This window comes from Triturus cristatus, chromosome 10 (assembly GCF_964204655.1).
Source record: "Triturus cristatus chromosome 10, aTriCri1.1, whole genome shotgun sequence".
NCBI classification, from domain to species: domain Eukaryota; kingdom Metazoa; phylum Chordata; class Amphibia; order Caudata; family Salamandridae; genus Triturus; species Triturus cristatus.
In genome coordinates, this window is record NC_140593.1 from 455,933,711 (window position 1) to 455,953,108 (window position 19,398).

The window sequence follows — 19,398 nt, forward strand, 5'->3', positions numbered from 1 at the left end:
ATGGCCACGAAACAAGATGGTGATCGGGCAAAGGTAAAATCGACCCGGCGTGGCGCAGCCCATCAGTCCAACAGCATGGATCGCTATACCCTCCAGAAGGGATCTCCCGAGGTGCCACGCAGGTCCCCTGAGGGCCCTACTGATGCCCCCGATCTGCCCACGGACCTGACTCTGCGGGATGTCATGGGCGCCATCGCCGAGATGAAGGCCTCTGTGGGCCAGCGTTTTGATACACTGGCGCAGAAGATCGACTCGGTCCTCGTGGATGTTGGCCTGGTAAGGGCCGATCTCTCCAAGACCAACGACCGAGTCGATTCTTTGGCCCACACCGCATCGGGCCTTACGACAGATGTGGCGGCCCTACAAACGGAGGTGCGCCGGCTTGCTCGGGCGAGTGCGCTGATGGATCGCCGCCTGGAGGACTCCGAGAGTCGGGCCCGAAGGAACAACATCCGTATCAGGGACGTGAGGAGGCGGCGGCGGACCTTTTCGTGGAAGACCTGATTGTTACCCATCTCCAGCCACGGGGGCTGAGTAAATTCTTTGCTGTAGAGAGGGCCCACAGGGTTCCCGGGGGAAGGCCTAAGGTCGGAGCCGCTCCGAGACCTCTCATTGCCCGGATTTTTAATTTTCGGGACAGAGACGCTATCCTGCAATCCTCCAGACTACAGGGACCGATTAGACTTGACAATATGGACATTAGTTTCTATCCTGATTTCACCCCTGCGGTCCAGAAGCAGAGACTGAGCTTCCTTGGTGTCAAGCGCCGTCTTCGGGACCTAAATCTCAAATACGCCATGCTTTTCCCAGCTAAGCTGCGAGTGGAGGTGGATGGTCGCACACACTTTTTTGATCGTCCCGAAGCGGCCGGGGACTGGCTGGATACTCTGTCTGGGGATCGGGATCGGGGTGGCGGGGGGGGAGCGGCCGGGGGAGAGGGCTCGCCGGATCAAGACTGAGGGACTAATATTAGGCCTCGCTCGGGACAAACATGATGCCACTTTTGACCATACGTCGGATTGCTTAAGTTCCCCTCCTATGGAGGTTGTGTGGGGTCTCTTGGGGGTTCTCCCTCCTCCTCTGGGGGTTTAGTTAGTTTAACTATCTATGGGGCGACAGGCACACTGCACGTTGGGGGGGCTGTCTGGGCTCAAGCAGGGGTGCAGGGAGGGGGGAGTTCTGTTGGGGTGGGTGGGCAGGGATGGGGTGTTGTTCGTTATTATCACAAGGCAACCCTTTTTTTGTGTTGGTTCTACTGTGCTCTCGGGGGGACGAATGATGGTTTCTGTGTATGATGGGGGGTAGGGAATTAACTTTGTTGTCTTGGAACGTTAATGGTCTGGGGGACAGGATCAAACGAGGTGTGGTCCTACAGTATCTGAAGCGACTCTCGCCCGATGTAGTTTTCCTGCAGGAGACACACCTTATTGGCAATTCCTTTTGCGCCATGAATCGGCGTGGCTACCGCCTCGTGGCCCACTCGGGCTTCACGTCAGGCTCGAGGGGTGTGGGTATCATGGTAAAGAACTCGCTCCCGTTAGAAATTGATGAGGTGCTCCACGACGACAGGGGACGCTACACTGTCTTGGTGGGGAGAATGGAGGGCAAAGTGGTTGTCTTTGTGTCAGTGTACGTCCCACCGGGGTTGCAGTCAACCACCTTTGCAGACCTGGGGCGCCTCCTCCTTGGCCTTCCGGGGGGGCTTCTGGTGGTGGGGGGGGATTTCAACGCGGTGGTTTCTGGGACTGTGGATCGTCACCCCCCTAGGGACCTCCCCCGGGCACAGGCGTGGCTATCCGGCCTCTTGGATACACTGGGATTGGTGGACTGCTGGCGCTTAAAACATCCCACGCAGCTGCAATACACTTTCCACTCGGGGGCCCATGGTAGTCTCTCACGGCTTGATTATGTCCTTGTCCCGGCGGCCTATGTCGGGAGGGTGGGGGATGTGCGCCATTTGGCACGGGGTATCTCGGACCACTCCCCGCTTCTGCTGCATTTCGATGTCTTTCCGAGGGGTGGGAGCAGGGTGGTCCCAATCAATTCCTGGTACCTGCGTGACCCCACCATTCGCGCTGACTTGATTAAATCCCTCCAGCGCTATTTTGATGAGAATGTGGGGTCAGTGCCTTCAGCTATCTCCCTGTGGGAGGCCTTCAAAACAGTACTTAGAGGGGAGGCCCTATCCCTTATTTCCCACGCCCGGAGGCGCGAGCGGGAGGAGGTGACCCGGGTGGAGGCTGAAATAGCTGAGCTGGAGGGTAATCTGGAAGATGGGGTGACGGATGCTGCACTACATGTCCTCCAGCTCAAACAAGCGGCTTATAGGGCCCTCGTTACGGAGGCGGCCAGGGGCCTTAGTAGAGAGCAACAGGGGCGACTGTATGATGTGGGTGATAAGGCTGGTAAACTGATAGCGTGGTTGGATAAAAAGGAGAGAGCGAATCGTGTGGTCCCGCTGATTAAGAAAACGAATGGTGTGTGTGTAACTGAGCCAGAAGAAATTGTCTCCTGTTTCGCGGATTATTTCCGCGAGGTGTATTCCCCGGTCTCTTCTTGCTCGGAAGAGGATTCCCGTGCCCTGCTTAGGGATATCGCGCTGCCTTCCCTTTCCGGGGAGGACAGGGTGTCGCTGGACGCCGCTCCCACCTCCGACGAAATCGCCCTCGCCATACGCTCGGTCGCTTCTGGCAAGGCCATGGGCCCGAACGGTATCCCTATCGAGTTGTATAAGCTGCGACCGGATACATTGGCGCCTCACCTCCGCGCAATGTTCCTCGCGGCCCACTCGCTGGGCTCCCTCCCGCTTGACCAGCGTCTGGCTACAATCGTGGTGATCCACAAGGAGGGGAGACCTCGGGATCGGGTTACTTCTTATCGGCCTATCTCACTACTGAATGCGGAGCCCAAAATTCTCGCCAAGGTACTCGCCAATCGTCTGGTCGGTGTGGTGGGAGATCTGGTTCATCAGGACCAGTCTGGCTTTATTCCCCATCGCAATACAGCCCTTAACCTGCGGCGTTTGCATGGGGTGCTCGCGCGCGTCCCATTTATACGGGAACCGGCCATTTTGGCGTCCTTAGACGCCACCATGGCGTTTGACACGCTTGAGTGGCCATACATCTGGGCGATGCTTGCGAAGTTCGGATTTGGCCCAGGATTCATCAGTTGGGTCAAATTGTTGTATGCGGGCCCATTGGCGCAGGTGGTCGTGAACGGAAGAGTATCGGCCCCGTTTGAGCTGGGCCGGGGCACGCGACAGGGCTGTCCCTTGTCGCCGCTTCTTTTTGCGCTTGCCTTGGAGCCCCTGGCGGAGTGGCTGCGGTGGGAGCCTTCCATCCGTGGTCTCCGTTGGACCCCCGAGTATGAGGACCGCGTATCCCTATACGCTGATGACATCCTTCTGTACCTAGCCTCCCCACGTAAATCACTTATAGTGCTAGTTGATGTTTTACACTCGTTTGGTCGTAACTCCGGTCTCGTCATCAACTGGACTAAATCGTGTGTGTATGTTCTCTCTGGGGAGGCTCCTATTCTCCCGCGGGGCTGTCCGATTCAGATCGCCCCGCAGGGATTTCGGTACCTGGGTGTCTACATTACTCTGGACCCGGAGGCCCGGTATGAACGGAATCTGCTTCCCCCCCTCCAGCGTCTGCGGGTAGATGTCGCACGCTGGCGGCGCCTGCCGCTTTCGCCGCTCGGCCGGGCGGCATTGTTCAAGATGATGTCTCTGCCGCGTTTCCTGTACGCTTTGCAGAACACTATGGACTTAGTCCCGGCGCGCTACTTCCGTGAGGTGGAGAGTCTGCAACGCCGCCTGTTCTGGGACGGGAGGCCGCGCATTGCCCTGGCGAAGCTGACGCTCCCATGGTTTGACGGGGGGATTGCCCTCCCGGATATTAAACGGTACTATTGGGCCTCCCAGCTCGCTGCCATTAACCATGGCCTTTACGGGCCCGCCTTAAACCCGGCATTTGAAATGGACAAGATGCTCCTGCCAGGTGGCGACTACAATCGAGCGCTCTACTCTGGCGCGCCCGATGCTCGTCTGACGGGCCCCACGCGTGTCATGGTGCAAGTCTGGCACGCGGCCAATGCAGCTATGGGGTGGAAGGACCGCTTGACCCGGGCGTCACCACTATACGCGTCTGAGCAGTTAGGCTCCCTGTGGACCTCTAAGGGCTTTGAGAAGTGGGACATAATAGGTATCAGTAAAGTGGGGGATCTCTGGACGAGGGGAGGATTTAAAACGTTCGATATGTTGCAGACGGAATTTCAGTTGCAGGGCAGTGAATACTTTCGGTATTTGCAGGTCCGTCATGCGCTGGGCTCCGTCTTCTCGGACGTTGCCTCCATCCCAGAATATTCCCCCCTGGAGGATAGAGTGCTGGATGGACACGTCCCGGACAGCACGATCTCACTGATCTACAAAAAGCTGATAAACGACCGCTCGGGCCTGCTGACTGCCCTTCGTGCGGCTTGGGTTGCCGACGGGCTGGAGTTGGACGACGAGGACTGGACCTCCGCGGTGGCCTCCCCGAAGGAGGTGGCCATACCGGCTCGCCTTCGCTTCGTCCAGCTCAAGATACTCCACCGGGTCTACATGACGGGGCCAAAGCTTCTGCGTATGGGCTATGCTGGAGATGGGTTGTGTAAGCGTGGGTGTGGTGCTTTGGGGACCTTTCTGCATATTTTGTGGGAGTGCCCGGAGGTGGAAGGGTTCTGGCGTGGTGTACATGAGGTGCTGCGACTGGTTACGCATGTGGCGCTGTTGCCTGAAGCGAGAAGATGCCTGTTGAATGTGTGGGAACCGACTGATTACTCGGCGCCGCAGACGTGGTGGGTGACTCTGGGATACATGATAGCCAAGCATGATATTGCTCAACTGTGGGGGTCCCAGAGGCCCCCGACGGTCTCGGCCTGGAAAGAACACATGGACTGGTGCATGTTTCGAGAAAAGGTGGTGTATGTGGCGAGGGGTAAGCCTGGGACATGGGTGAAAGTATGGGGCCCCTGGAACGCCTACCGAGGGGGTATCTGTGCACCACCGCTGCTGCCTGATGCCTCGACAGCCCCGTCCCCTTAGCCGACTCGTTCCCCTGCTGCCGGGCATTGGGTTCCCCCAGTCCTCGCTCTGTTCTCTTCCCCCTCTTTATACTTCTGTGTATAGTTGGGATCCCCCCTCTAGGGGAGCACGTGCTGCTATTTTCGATTGTGGGTTGCCTTGTGGGTGTGGTTTTAATTTTTGTTGTTCTTAATTTAAAATGAAACCGCATAATGGGGTCTGGATGATGTGGCCTTTGACATTGTTACCTACTGAGAAATGCTCATCCGTAATACCACGTGTTCCATAAATGTATGTCGTATCTTCCTACCATTGCTAGCGGCCGGCCGGAAGGTTGTGGGCCCATACTTGTATACTTTTAAGACCTGTAATAAACGGTTTCAAAAAAAAAAAAAAAAATATATATATATTTTCGTTTAGATTATTTTTTTATCTTTGCCAACTTATTGGGGGAAGCAGAGATTAATAAACTGCCACAAATTTTCTAGGATCATAATCCACTTATGCTTAAAATAAGGGGCCAGGGCCTGGAAAGTGAACCTCGTCCCTAGTCGTTTGATAGGAAACTATTGACAGACGAAAAGTTTATAAAGTATATTAAAAAGTGGACTAGAGGATTTTTTTAAATAAACCGATATAGTGCCTCACGGGGAATTGTGTGGGATACATATAAAGGATGTTTAAGGGGAGAAATAATAAGTTATGTGGGTCATCAACGGAAAATATGGAGAAGCCAGGTCAACTCCCTAATGAATAGGTTAACACAGCTAGAAACAGAACATACTAAATTACTATCTCAGGGGGAGGGTAATAGGTCAATGGCAGTTAAGAACCAGATAATAATTGGTAAATCAGAGATTAATAACTTGTTCCAGATGCAAATAGCCCAGGCATATCAAGCACACCGGAAAGAGATGTATGAATATGGAGAAAAGACGGGTAAACTTTTGGCCCTCAGGACTAGAGAAAAGGACAGCACAAATAATATAAAAGAAATAAAAAATTCGGAGGGGCAAATGGAAACGTCCTCTGCTAAGATAATGGAGGTTTTTAAGCAGTATTATAGCAAGCTATACCAACAAGATTCCTGTGATACTCAACCAGCTACGGAAGGGGAATATTCACAGCTTAGAAAATTAGACCCAGCCATACGTTTGGAATTAGAAGAAGAGATTACGCTGGAGGAAACAGTTCTAGCTTTAAATTCACTCTCCTCAGGGAAGGCCGCTGGCCCAGATAAAATTCCGCTAGAGTTATATAAAATGCTTCAAAGCGATTTGGCCGCATTCCTTCAGGATCTTTTTTTAGACGTCCAATACCGTGGGATCCCGCCTAATTCATGGAAGGAAACAGATATAATCATATTTCATAAAAAGGGGAAACCGCCGTCAGTACCAGAGTCATATCGGCCCATCTCACTGATAAACTCAGATGCAAAGATATACTCAAAGGTCTTAGCGACTCGGCTCCAGAGAATCATAGCCAGTTTGGTCTCACCTTGGCAGCATGGCTTTGTGCCAGGAAGGGGAACAACGGATCATACTAGACGAGTAATATCTCTGCTAGATATAGCCACAGCAAGGGGGGATGGACTGGCTGTTATTATCTTGGATGCAGAGAAGGCCTTTGACAGAGTGATGTGGCAGTATCTGTGGGGGGGCTCTAGCGGAGCAAGGGATAGGCCCCAAAATGGTAACAGCAATTCAGGCGATGTACAATCAACCTTATGCTAGATTACATATGATGAGAATGGCATCAGGCCCGATAGAGGTGGCAAGGGGCACTCGGCAGGGATGCCCATGCTCCCCAATTCTCTTCGCCATATATCTGGATCCATTTATTAATCAGATAATTGAGAACTCTGTGATTGAACCCTATAAAACTAATTGATATGAGACAAAAATACTTTCATATGCAGACGACATCGCTGTAGTTACATCAAACCCAGCAACAGCAATAGTAGAAGTTGAGAGAATGGCAGAGAAATTCAGGAGCAGTTCAGGTTATTGTCTGAATAAAGGAAAGACCCAGATAATCTCTACTAGACAGGGAAATCTACAAGATCAGCATCAGACAGATATTGCAACTTATCTTGGGGTAAAGATTGGACCTGATATGGATACATTATGGGCAAATAATATTGATCCAGTACTGGAGGATATATCCTCCGAGCTCCGAAGGCTGGATAACTTACACTTAACGATAGTGGGCAGAGTTAATGTCCTAAAAATGAAGATCTTCCCTAGAATACTTATATTTATTTTGATCAATCCCCTTAGAACTATGGGCTAGCCCATTCCAGAAAATGAACTCAATCTTTACCAACTTTATTTGGAACTATCAAAAAACAAGACGGGCTCTGAGGACATTGACTTTGCCACGAGAGAGAGTGGGATGGGCTGCTCAGAATCTATATTATTATTATTTGGCAACCTTTTTGCAAGAAATGGGCGATCTGCTGGGAGCAGATAGCCGTGTGAGTGAGGATGGCTTACCCTCTATATATCAACTAGCTTTGGGGAAAGAAATAGCAGGGCGCCTCCTCAGACAGCTAGAACCTAAGTATTATAAAAAAGCTCGCTCCAAATGCTTGAAAGCAGCCAGAACGGTATGGAGCAAATTAAGTAAAATTATGAAAATCCAAAAATGTAACAGATATACCCCATTGTGGGGAACCACGATTTTCCCAGCTGAACTCTCGGATAATATGGCTAGAGAGTGGGCACAGGCAGGTATACAGCGAGTTAGGAATCTACTTAATGATTAGTTAGACATACTGCCGTTTCTAGAACTGGTTCAGAAATTTGAGATTAATAATAGATCATATTTTAAATATATTCAAATAAGGGGGTGTATAAAGAATCAAGCCGGGAAGCAGGAAAACTTCAGAGAAGTACCGTTAATGGATAAGGTATATCGGGGAAATGGGAGGATTGGGGAGTTTTATAAAACACTAATGGAAACAATACCTGATGATGTGGAGAAAACCGAGACAATGTGGGCATTAAAACTAGGGGATGACGATATAGATATAGATATGTCATTAAAATTGGGCAAGAATATATTTTTGGCTGCAAATCTTCAAGCCCAACATTATAAAACCCTTTTCAACCTATATTAGACTACAGCAAAACTTTTTGGGTGGGGAAAACGAGATAACGATCAGTGCCCCAGATGTCACCATAGCCCTGCGGACATTACTCACATGTTTTATACATGTAAATCCCTGATTCCTCTAAAAAAGGGTATAGAAAACTTTTGGCATGAATCAACCAATTGTGCAATCGAGATTAGTGCTTCGCTGATGCTATTTGGGTATGATAGCCGAATTGGACTAGTATCAGCACATAGGGATTTTGTTTTTGCTTCAATAGTGGTCGCTAGGCTACTAATAGCTACAGCTTTGGAAAGACTTGGAACCACCGGTATATACACTCTGGCTTCATCGCCTATTGAATATATATAATATTGAAATGGCTCTTTATAAAAACAAGGGCCATCGTGCTAGGAAGAAAGGGGATAAGATCTGCGCTCCATTATAAAAATGGCTTGCAAAAAGTCATGGCGAGCTAGGGAACAGAATAGGAATGGGTAAAAGAAGATTATAGATGCAGAGTGGGGCAAAAAGGGAAGTTATGTAATGTGAATGTTCTTTTATGCTCCTTTTTTTATTTTTTTTGTTTTATTTTTTTTGTTCTGTTTTCTCTAAGAATGAAGTAAGGATTATAGCAATTTGTATATCTTTTATATTTGTTTCTTTATTTTTATTTTTTTCCTTTCTCTATTTTTGTTTTCTTCTCTCTTTTTTGTTTAATCTGCTTGTCTGTTTAAAGATGTACCTGATGGCATAAAATAAACTTAAAAAAAGAAGAAAAAAAAGGAGATAAAAGGGGACGTTATTGTGTTGTGTTGAGGAAGTTGGTAATTTGTGTATGTGCACTGATGTCGTTTATGTGTGTGTGTGTGTGTGTGTGTGTGGTGTGCGTGTGTGTGTGTGTGTGTGTGTGGATTTAAATGCTGTTTGTATGGTTCAAATATATGTTCCAATCATAGCGCTGCAGGATATAGGCACATCTAAACCAGTGAGAGTTTATTGTTTAAATGCAAGCTCACTGTCAGTACAGTTAGTTGATCAGTGTGCATGAGAGGTTGACCCAGTGAAAACAGGGCAGGATTGCCTGCTTCCACTGGTCCATATAGAACATAAGATCATATTGCACCTTGCATTTCAGGTGAATGGAAACAGTTGCTTTAAGTGGTTTCCAAAAGACTAGGTTGGCATGGATATTTTTTCATCTGAGCAGACACAATCATCCAGAGTTATGCAATCTTTACCTAGAAGGGTGATCTGTTAATTCAGGATTTTTTTATGCTGGAATTTTGATTTTAAGGTGCATCTTAAAGCAGAGGATTTGTTTAGGATAATATGTTTGAATTTCCGTCTGGAGGACCAACAATTCAAATTCTTGCAACACCCAATGGACATTGCAGAGGACCTAGAGGGAAGTTCTCCTTGCAAATTGGAGTCACTGTTGGGCACAAAGGGCTGGGCTTGTCTGTTCCAATGGCCACATATCTCTGGTGGGTCTTCCTGCAGTGCTTTGAATTTGTTGTAATCTGCATTCCAAATTTTGTGTGTGCCAGAACAGGGAACATTTCTATTGTCCAGAGAGGATAACAACAGTGTGATGATCATCTGGACCTGGTGTGGACAGCCTAGAAAAGGAAAATCTCCTTGGGGTTCTGAGTCAATGGAAGAAAGTATTGTCTTTAAGTATTTCTACTGTTGATTCTGGAGAGGTGGGATTCCAAGTTCCTTGAGTCACTTGACTGTTTGTATTGAGTGAGTCAATGATGTGCAGCTGAGGGTTTCAATTGTTTCAGTGTTCAATAGCAGATCATTTCAGATATCCAGTTAAAGATGGGAGGAAGGTATGACCAGAATGCAGAGCAGGTGGTATCTGAATGGGACTCCAGTTTCAGCTAAAGTAGTAGCAGGTTAAGCCAAAGGATTCAGTGAGCTAATTCAGTGGACTTCGGTATGCTTTGAAGGAAATTGGAGTGCCTACGTAGCCCTGAGGTCCAAATTTAGTTAACTGAGAAGGCAAGGTGAAAAGTGTCAAGATTGTGTGAGTGTGAGTGCGATAGTGCGCTTTCAGCACTCTATTTTGTATGGGTGCATTATAGTCATAGTTCTCATGCACCTAGGTATAAATATATAGTTTGCAGTGTTGTGTGATCATGAACATGTATTCACTAGACTTATTTACACATTCATTGTAGTGCCATATAATATGATCATGTATGTATCATCATGCCTGCGTATACTGAAAGCAGGACAATTTACAGCCATATCATGTAATCGTTTTTGTTTAAATTGCCCGTTTTCCTAGGCCCAAGACTGTACTTGTTTTGCACCTCCTTGGCCTCTCGAGAATTAAATACTGAAATGCATGTAGTTTTCAAGAAATAGCAGTGTTCTCATCCTACTGCAGGTATCGGAATGCCAACTCGTTATTTTCAGATTGGAGAAGATACAAGGAATGCTTTGAAGACTGTTGGAAGCGAGAAAGGAGGGTATCTTTCGTGTCAGGCTGCTCTGGGAATCAAGGTCACCACGCCGAACAACTTAATTAGAAAGTGTGAACCTCCCCATTTAGAAAAAGTTGCAATGGAAACTTTTACCAGGATGAAACTAAGAATCAAATTCTATATTATATGATACACAGGGACAGAGACCCCAGACTTTTGCTAGCTTTCGGAGAGAAAGGTGCATCTTAGAACTCGCTTGCTCCTAGCCTTAAGCGCCTTAGCCCATTTGACGTGAGTACTTTTAGGAAGTCAACACGTGCTGACACCTTTAGGGATAGAGGGAAGGGTATTAGATAGCATCTCTCCTTAGTATAGTGTAGGGATAGATTTGTTTTATTCCTAAATGAAAAAATATTTAGACTCTGTCACTATCTTGAGTTGCATCCTTATCCTTGAATTCACCATTGTATTCCTGTTATGCCGAATTACTTATATTCGTAGAATCGGCTCTGTATTGATTTTCTTATATCTTCATATGTTAATCTTACGATATGTATACATCTTATTATTCTTGGCCTTATAATAAATTGACAAACCCAAAGACGGAGTCTGTGGTACTTTCAGGTATGTTATTGTCATCGTGTTATGAGGTGTTTTTCCCCTCCACCACTATTTAGTAGGTAAATAAAGGATCCTGAGCGCTAATTGTAAGGAGGAAGACAGGGGTACAATTTAACGTAATCAAATGGTAGCAGAGATGGTTAACCCTAAATAGTGAGGGGAAAGGAGAAATATAGGGCAGAGTAGGAGGAGTCGAGGTCCGATAGCGGCAGACCGAACATCGGCAAAAAGTGGCGGAACCTGGCAGACGTTGACAGTGCGGCAGAACTAGAAGGGCGGCGTGAGAATGAAAGGTGTTGTGAAGAGTGTTAGATTGTGGTGTGTTTTATTTGTATGATGTTTTGCGGAGTTGGGATGCATGTTGAGTGATTGTGGTTATTAGTACTGGTTTGACCACATGCGGATCAGGTAATTTTGGTGAACGAGCTCAAGACAAGCCCAAGATTCCGGGATAGTATTGTAATGTAATTGTCTGAGTAAATTGTTGGACTCGTGAAGCGCTATCGACTGTTCACTTGTGTCAGGGAACTTTGTGTGAGTGTGGGAATAACTTGTTGTGAGACACCTAAGGTACCGGGGGTGGATCGCAATGAGTAGGTGACCAATGCAGGCCGGAGGTCATAGCAGATGCGTGTTCCTGTGTGAGTGTTCGATCGATCTTTTAGCGGACAGACAATTACTTGTTATTTTAACTGTAAGTTACTGTGACTGTGGTAGGACCGGTTACTTGGTTAATAACTTTGGGTTATACAGTTACTTGTAGAAGTGAATGTGTGAGCGAATGTACGAAGCGAAATTGTAACGGGGGTGAGCCGCTGCAAGGAGTGAGTAGTGACGTCAGGGTGCGCCGTGCTGGGTTTGGTCGGTTGGTATAACGCCACGCTGGGATTGGTTGCTCTGCATCCGTAGTCGATAATTGAATTGTGGGTTGCAGATCGATTGATTGTCATGATGCGTTGCTTTCGGGTGTTGAGAGATTTGTGCGGAGGTGACAGAGGGGTGGTGACTCGGGTTGGAGAGGAAGCTCCACCAGAGGATACCCCTGCACATTATATGGCAACGAATGTGTGTTTGCATACAATTGTTTGGCTTCAGAATTGGCATAAAATCACAGAGAAAGAAGGGGAATTGGCTTTCCCTCGTTATGGGTCATTTTGTATGGAGTGTTATACCAGCTGAGGGGGGTGATGGCTGCCCTTAAACCTCCACCTCGAGCCACACAATTTGAGGCTTTAGACGCTTGGATGAGAGCTGCATTAGCTAAGAAACGAGAGACATCACAGGGACGAATGAGGAGAGCAATGAAGGCATATCAAGATGCCAGATGGGATGCACAGTTGAAACTATGGAGAGTAGACACAATAGAAGGAGAGCGCTTGTATCCCTTTCGACTGTTAGCAGGAGAATCAGAGGGAAAAAGTAAGAAAGATGAGGATAGTGATACAGACAACAGTTTTCTGGACAGGCTTTTGGCAGATTGACCTCCACCTTGTGAATCAAAGACAGAGACAGAGATGTCACAACCACTAGAGAAGACAGTGGGAGCAGGGCAGGTGGGATTGGAAGAACAGTCAACAGGAGTTAGGAGACAAATAGCCATGGTACGGCTCCCTGGAGGGTCAGGGGGAATGAGATATCCCAATTACGAACCAGCCCAGTCTACAGGGAATTTGCAGTTACCAGATGCCCTGTCCATGCCAGTTATTATTGGACCAGTAGTCCCCATATATACTCCTGATGAGAGACAGAATGACAGTCAGCAATACACTGGTGACAGGGAAAAGACAATATCTGGGGGAAGCCTTACACAAATGGGAGCAGGCTTAGGACAGGTACTGGTGGCTTATAGTACTCCATTGCCTGCTACTGCAGATCCATCACAAATGGATAGTGAGTCAGAAAGGAGACCAACAGGAATCTTGGCAAATTCTAGGTCAGACCTTCGAATGTGGGTACAACCAGTGAGAGAGTCAATGTTGCCAAGAGAAGAAAGAACAAGGGCAGAGCCTTCCAGGATACTGTGTGGACCGCAAGGTGTGTGCGCAGGTAATCACTGGAGGAGTAGGAGCTGAGATAGAGTAGATCATTCAGCAGCAAATAGGGTAGAAGGAGGCATACAGAGGAGAACGCAGAGTTGTGACAGAGAAGATGGAGAAAGGGAAAGAAATCAGAAAGTGTTGCAGAGTGCAATAAAAGCACCAATGTTGGATGTTCTTCGATTGAAGGTGCAAATAGATGAAGTGGTAGAAGGGAATTTGCCTCTGGAACGAATTGAGACATATAACCCGAATGAATTGTTGTTTGTAGCCAAGGATATCACAAGAAAGGCAAAGCGGGCTTATGATGCCCTATGGCAGTTGGCACGAAAGTATGATCTAGATTTGACAAAGACCAAGATGATGCAGGGTTCTTGCAGAGTAAATTACACAGACAAGGAGTTGGAGGAAAAGCGAACTGTTGGGTTGAAAGCCCAGATTAGAGAACTGGTAATAGGCATGCGAGCTTGGAAAGCATTAGACAGATGGGAAGAGAGGTGGGCTAAAAAGAAAAGCGCTAAGACCGGAATAGGTACCCCCACACCTCAGGAGGGAGGGATGGAAGCCACTGGACATTTCCCTTTGAGAGAAGTGCAGAATGAAGGGTATGTACAATGCCATGGAGCAGAGGTGATTTGGCAGCTTTTACGAATGACTTTCCTCGGCTGAGAAAAAAACCTGCAGAATGGTATAAGCAGATAGACCGGTTTGTCAAGATCTCGAAGGTCGATCGATTTGAACACTCTGTTCGATATAGTGGTCCCGGCAGATTTGTGGGCTGCATACAAAATTGCTATTGAGTGGCCAACAGCAAAACCACCTAGAGATTCTGTAACGCATGGTCCTTCACCTGATGTCATGAGGAAATATGAGCAAGTAATTACTTGGTTGCAGTCTAAGGTAGTGCCGCAGATTGTTGATTTGCTTAAAATCAACCGTACGACTCAAGAGCCTAAGGAATCAGTACATGATTACTATGAACGATTGTTATTGGCATTTAAACATCATAGTGGATTGGATACTATTGATCAGAAGGATATGGGACAGTTCGTCTCCAAGTTTGTGTTGGGTTTGCAATCCGATATTAGTCTGATGATACAGCACCACCTAATCTGTTGGCAGAATAAGTCGGTGGACGAAATACTGCGGGACGCTAAATATGGTAGCGATCAAGTAGAATCAGCACAAAAGAAATTGAAAGACAAGGTGATGTTGGCACAGTTGAGAAGTGCAGACTATATACAGGGGGGTGGAGGAGGTATAGGTCGAGGCAGAGGAAGTGGTCGAGGTATGGGTCAGCAAATGATAACCCAACCAGGTCAGGGATGAGGAAGAGGTACAGAGATGAGTACAAGTGAGCGGGTGGCACAACAGAAAAAGGTGACTGCCTGCCAAAATTCTCACAAGACGGGACATTGGAAGTGCGAGTGCCCCTTGAATCCTGCTAATCAGATGTCATTTGAGGGAGAGGGACACATGAGCGAGACTCTACAGACAGTGACTAGACCTAGGTCCATGTACGAAGGTTGCGAGCCACAAGTACAGGTGCCACAGCCTCCCAGAATACCCACGTACAATCAGACATATCAACAGATGCCGTATTTTGAAATACGAGATAGATAGATCAGTTTCAGGGCCCTCTAGAGTACCAGAGGGGCGTGCAGGAAGAATGCCCTCTCGATACTATATTGGAGGTAGATCAGAGTGAGCCGTTTGTAGATACAGATGTGAATGGTTATCCTGTCACCTTTTTATTAGATACTGGAGCTGCGTGTTCCACAGTAAGAACAGATGTGGTCCCCCAATCTATCTCTTTCTGGACAATCGATTCAAGTAGTAGGTGTCAGCAATCAGAGAATGACCAACCCATTGACGAATGCATTGCCTGTGAGGATAGGGCCGTTCAAGGATAAGCACCAGTTTGTGTTATGCAATATAAGTCCGGTTTGTCTGTTGGGCCGTGATTGGTTGTGCAAATTAAATTGTAACATCTCATGCCCTCCAATAGGTGTGGAGTTACAGACCTATGATGACGATGCTGATTTCAAAATGGCTAATATGAGCATGTGTGCAGAACTGTTTGTGGTTCTTACAAAAGCAGAATTACCGCATGATTTGATAGACTCAGTTGACCCGCAAGTGTGGGATTTCACTGGTGAGGAGATAGGGTTAATCCGAGGTGTGGAACCTGTGAAGATACAGGTGCGACCGAATGCTGAATTTCCAAGAACACCGCAATACAAACTGTCTGCGGAGACAGTGACTGGAATAACTCCTGTCATTGAGTCAATGATTGCACAAGGCATTCTGAAGGAGATACGAGGAAGCCCCTATAATTCACCGATTATGGGACTACAGAAGCCTAGTGGCAAGTATAGGATAGTACAAGAATTATGCAGGATTAATGAAATTGTGATTCCCTGTTGTCCTGTGGTACCGAATCCAGCTGTGATTCTCTTCCAAATACCATGTGTAGCGGAATGGTTTACTGTCATAGATTTGTGTCAGGCATTCTTTTCTATACCATTACACGAGGATAGCCAGTATTTATTTGCATTTCGGATGGGCGAACGTGTCTTAACATGGTGTAGAATCCCACAAGGGTATACAGAAAGCCCCTCCATTTTTAGCCAGTGCCTGAAAAAGATTCTCGAAGGACTGGTGATGCCCCAGAAATCAGTTCTGGTTCAATATATAGACGACCTTTTGGTCACCTCAGAAAATGAGGATGCCTGCAGGATCGATACAGTGGCTTTTTTAAACCATTTGGCAGAGAATGGACACAAGGTGTCTCCAAACAAATTACAATACTGTCTACCTGAAGTTCAGTATTTGGGACATAGCATTGAGAAAGGAAAGCGAAGAGTGTCACCAGATCGCATAGAGGCAATCTTGCAAATGGGAATTCCGAAAACACAAAAAGAAGTCTGCATGTTTTTGGGTATGGTCGGATATTGTCGACAGTGGATCCCAAACTTTTCCTTACAAGCAAAGCCTCTGTTAAGATTGACATGAAAAGACATCAGTGATCCGGTACCAAGGGATGAAGAGTGCTTGAGAGCCTTCCATGAGTTGCGAGAAAGCATATGTCATGCCCCAGCTCTTGGAATGCCCGACTATAATAAAGCGTTTTCGCTCTTCTGCTGTGAGAAGGAGGGATGTGCATTAGCGGTCCTTGTTCAGACACATGGGGGTGCCCGTAGACCAGTGGCCTATTTTTCAGCTACATTAGATCCAGTAGCTTCTGCGTTGCCCGGATGTCTGAAATCCATTGCTGCAACTGGTGTTGAAAGATGCCAGAGCATCGTGATGGGTCATCCACTAATCGTGTATGTACCCCATTCTGTTGAATTGTTGATGACTAGAATGAAAACACCTCACGAACAACAGGCTAACTAAGTATGAGCAAGTTATTTTAGCATCTGAAATTGTCACATTGAGACTTTGCACCTCTCTGAGCCCCTCTACATTGTTGCCTGTCCCCCAAGAAGATGGAGATGACAATTGTGAGGAGCATGACTGTCTGGATGTCACTGAACTATCTACCAAGCCCAGACCCGACATTATCGATGAACCTTTACATGACTCTGATTTGATCCTTTTTGTTGATGGTTCATGTTTAAGAGATAGTGAAGGGTATCTAAGAGCAGCATTTGCTGTATGCACCATCACATAATTACATGAAATGCTAAACAGTTATTTTGTGCCATATTGCAGGGCATTAAACAAAAGCATAGCAAACAGCATCTGCTCGCATTCTGTTGCATCAGTGCATTTGGGAAATTTTTTACAGCAAATGGAACGTTCACAGTAAAGTTTTACTACAAATGGTGCATAATTATGCAAAGGGATGTAGTGGCGTAAGTTGGGAATTTTGCATAAGTGTAACATGAAATTCCAGAAATTAGGTCAATTATGCAGGCGTAATTTAAATTTCACCCAGTACTGGTTTCGTTATCTTATATTTATATGATGGTCAATTCCACCCCTCAGAATGGCTGAAAGCCTGCATGGGCATGCCTAGAGTTCATGGTCCTAAATTTGGAGAGACTACTGGCAAGTCAGTCAGTTTGTTAAAAAACGTTCCATTGGCAATCAGTGTACAATTGTTTTCATTGTTTGGATCTAGTCAGGGCTTCTTGATTAGTGGCTTAATATAGTAAATTTCCAAACTATGAAGATATATTGTCCAGAGGAATTAGACATTCAAGGGATTTCCTGAGATGACTGGAAGTTACTTGAAGATAGATGGTAAGCCTGGGTCAGCTAGAAATTCTGATTTGAGGCTAAAGGTGATTAGGTCCTGAAAGCTGGATAATGACTTTTAGAGGGAGGAACTCTGTACAGCAGATGTGACAATGTGGGTGCCACATGAAAGGGGCTGGTGGCTTCCCAATCATGTCAGCAAGGTGATATTTAGGATTAGCAACATTTTTTTATATTTAAAATTAGGAAACTTTTTTATGAAAGTTGTCACGCCACATTTGCAGAATTGCTGTGATACGACGATTCAGTTGTGCATGCTTCTGGGTGTGGAAATCTGACAACATCTTGAAAAAGTTTGTGGCTAGAAAATTGTATTTAGTGAGCATAAGGCATCAAACTTTTTTTTGTATCTTGATGGAAAGGTTGGCTAGTCTTAGTTTTCTGCAAAACCAAAGGGGATGGTGGGCGGAGTGTTGAACATTGCAAGCACTCACCCCCAGTCAACTGATCTGGGTTTAATCCATCATCATTCTTTAGCTCACTCCACCACCCCAGTTCAGACATGGCCATATGCAAATCAGTCTGACCCTGTGCCTCATGGCAACAGTCCAGCCCGAACTGCCAAGCCATGTCTTCCCTGGACCGGAAACAAGCATCCTGGGACCGATTTCTGGCTAATCAGTCGTCATCAGCCAGGCTAGCTTGAATCCAGTGGCAAAGTGAGCAAGGGACCCACGTCTAGGCATACCCTGCCAACTTAGGGCAAACAAAGCAAAACCAAAGGGGATGATGGACGGAGTGTTTAACATTGCAAGCACTCACCCCCAGTCAACTGATCTGGGTTTAATCTATCATCATTCTTTAGCTCACTCCGCCACCCCAGTTCAGACATAAACATATGCAAATCAGTCTGACCCTGTGCCTCATGGGAACAGTCCAGCCCGAACTGCCAAGCCATAATTTTCCTGGACTGGAAACAAGCATTCTGGGACCGGTTTCTGGCTAATCAGCCGTCATCAGCCAGGCTATCTTGAATCCAGTGGCAAAGTGAGCAAGGGACCCACGTGTGGGCATACCCTGCCAATTTAGGGCGAACAAAGCAAAACCAAAGGGGATGATGGACGGAGTGTTTAACATTGCAAGCACTCACCCCCAGTCAACTGATCTGGGTTTAATCTATCATCATTCTTTAGCTCACTCCGCCACCCCAGTTCAGACATGGCCATATGCAAATCAGTCTGACCCTGTGCCTCATGGGAACAGTCCAGCCAGAACTGCCAAGCCATGTCTTCCCTGGACCGGAAACAAGCATCCTGGGACCGGTTTCTGGCTAATCAGCCGTCATCAGCCAGGCTAGCTTGAATCCAGTGGCAAAGTGAGCAAGAGACCCACGTCGGGGCATACCCTGCCAACTTAGGGCGAACAAGGGAAAACCAAAGGGGATGATGGATGGAGTGTTGAACATTGCAAGCACTCACCCCCAGTCAACTGATCTGGGTTTAATCCATCATCATTCTTTAGCTCACTCCGCCACCCCAGTTCAGACATGGTCATATGCAAATGTTATGTTATGTTAAGGCGATTTTTAAAGCGCGCGGTTACCATAATGGTGTCCTGGCGCTGACTACTTCTCCAAAGGCAAGGCCAGGGCAGGTAGAGTTATTTCTCAAAAAGCCAAGTCTTCAAATCCTTTCTGAAACTTAGCAGGTTATTGGCATTTCTTAAATGAAAAGGCAATTTGTTCCAGGATTTTACAGCGCCGAACGTGAAGCTTCGACCGCCCCAAAGGGCTTTTTTTGTGGACGGGACTGCGGTCAATTTTGCTTCTGACGATCGGAGCAAGCGCGATGGGGTATACCATTGAAATTGTCTTTTAAGATGGTCAGGCCCCTCTCCATGCAGAGCTTTAAATACCATGCATAGTGATTTAAACTGAAC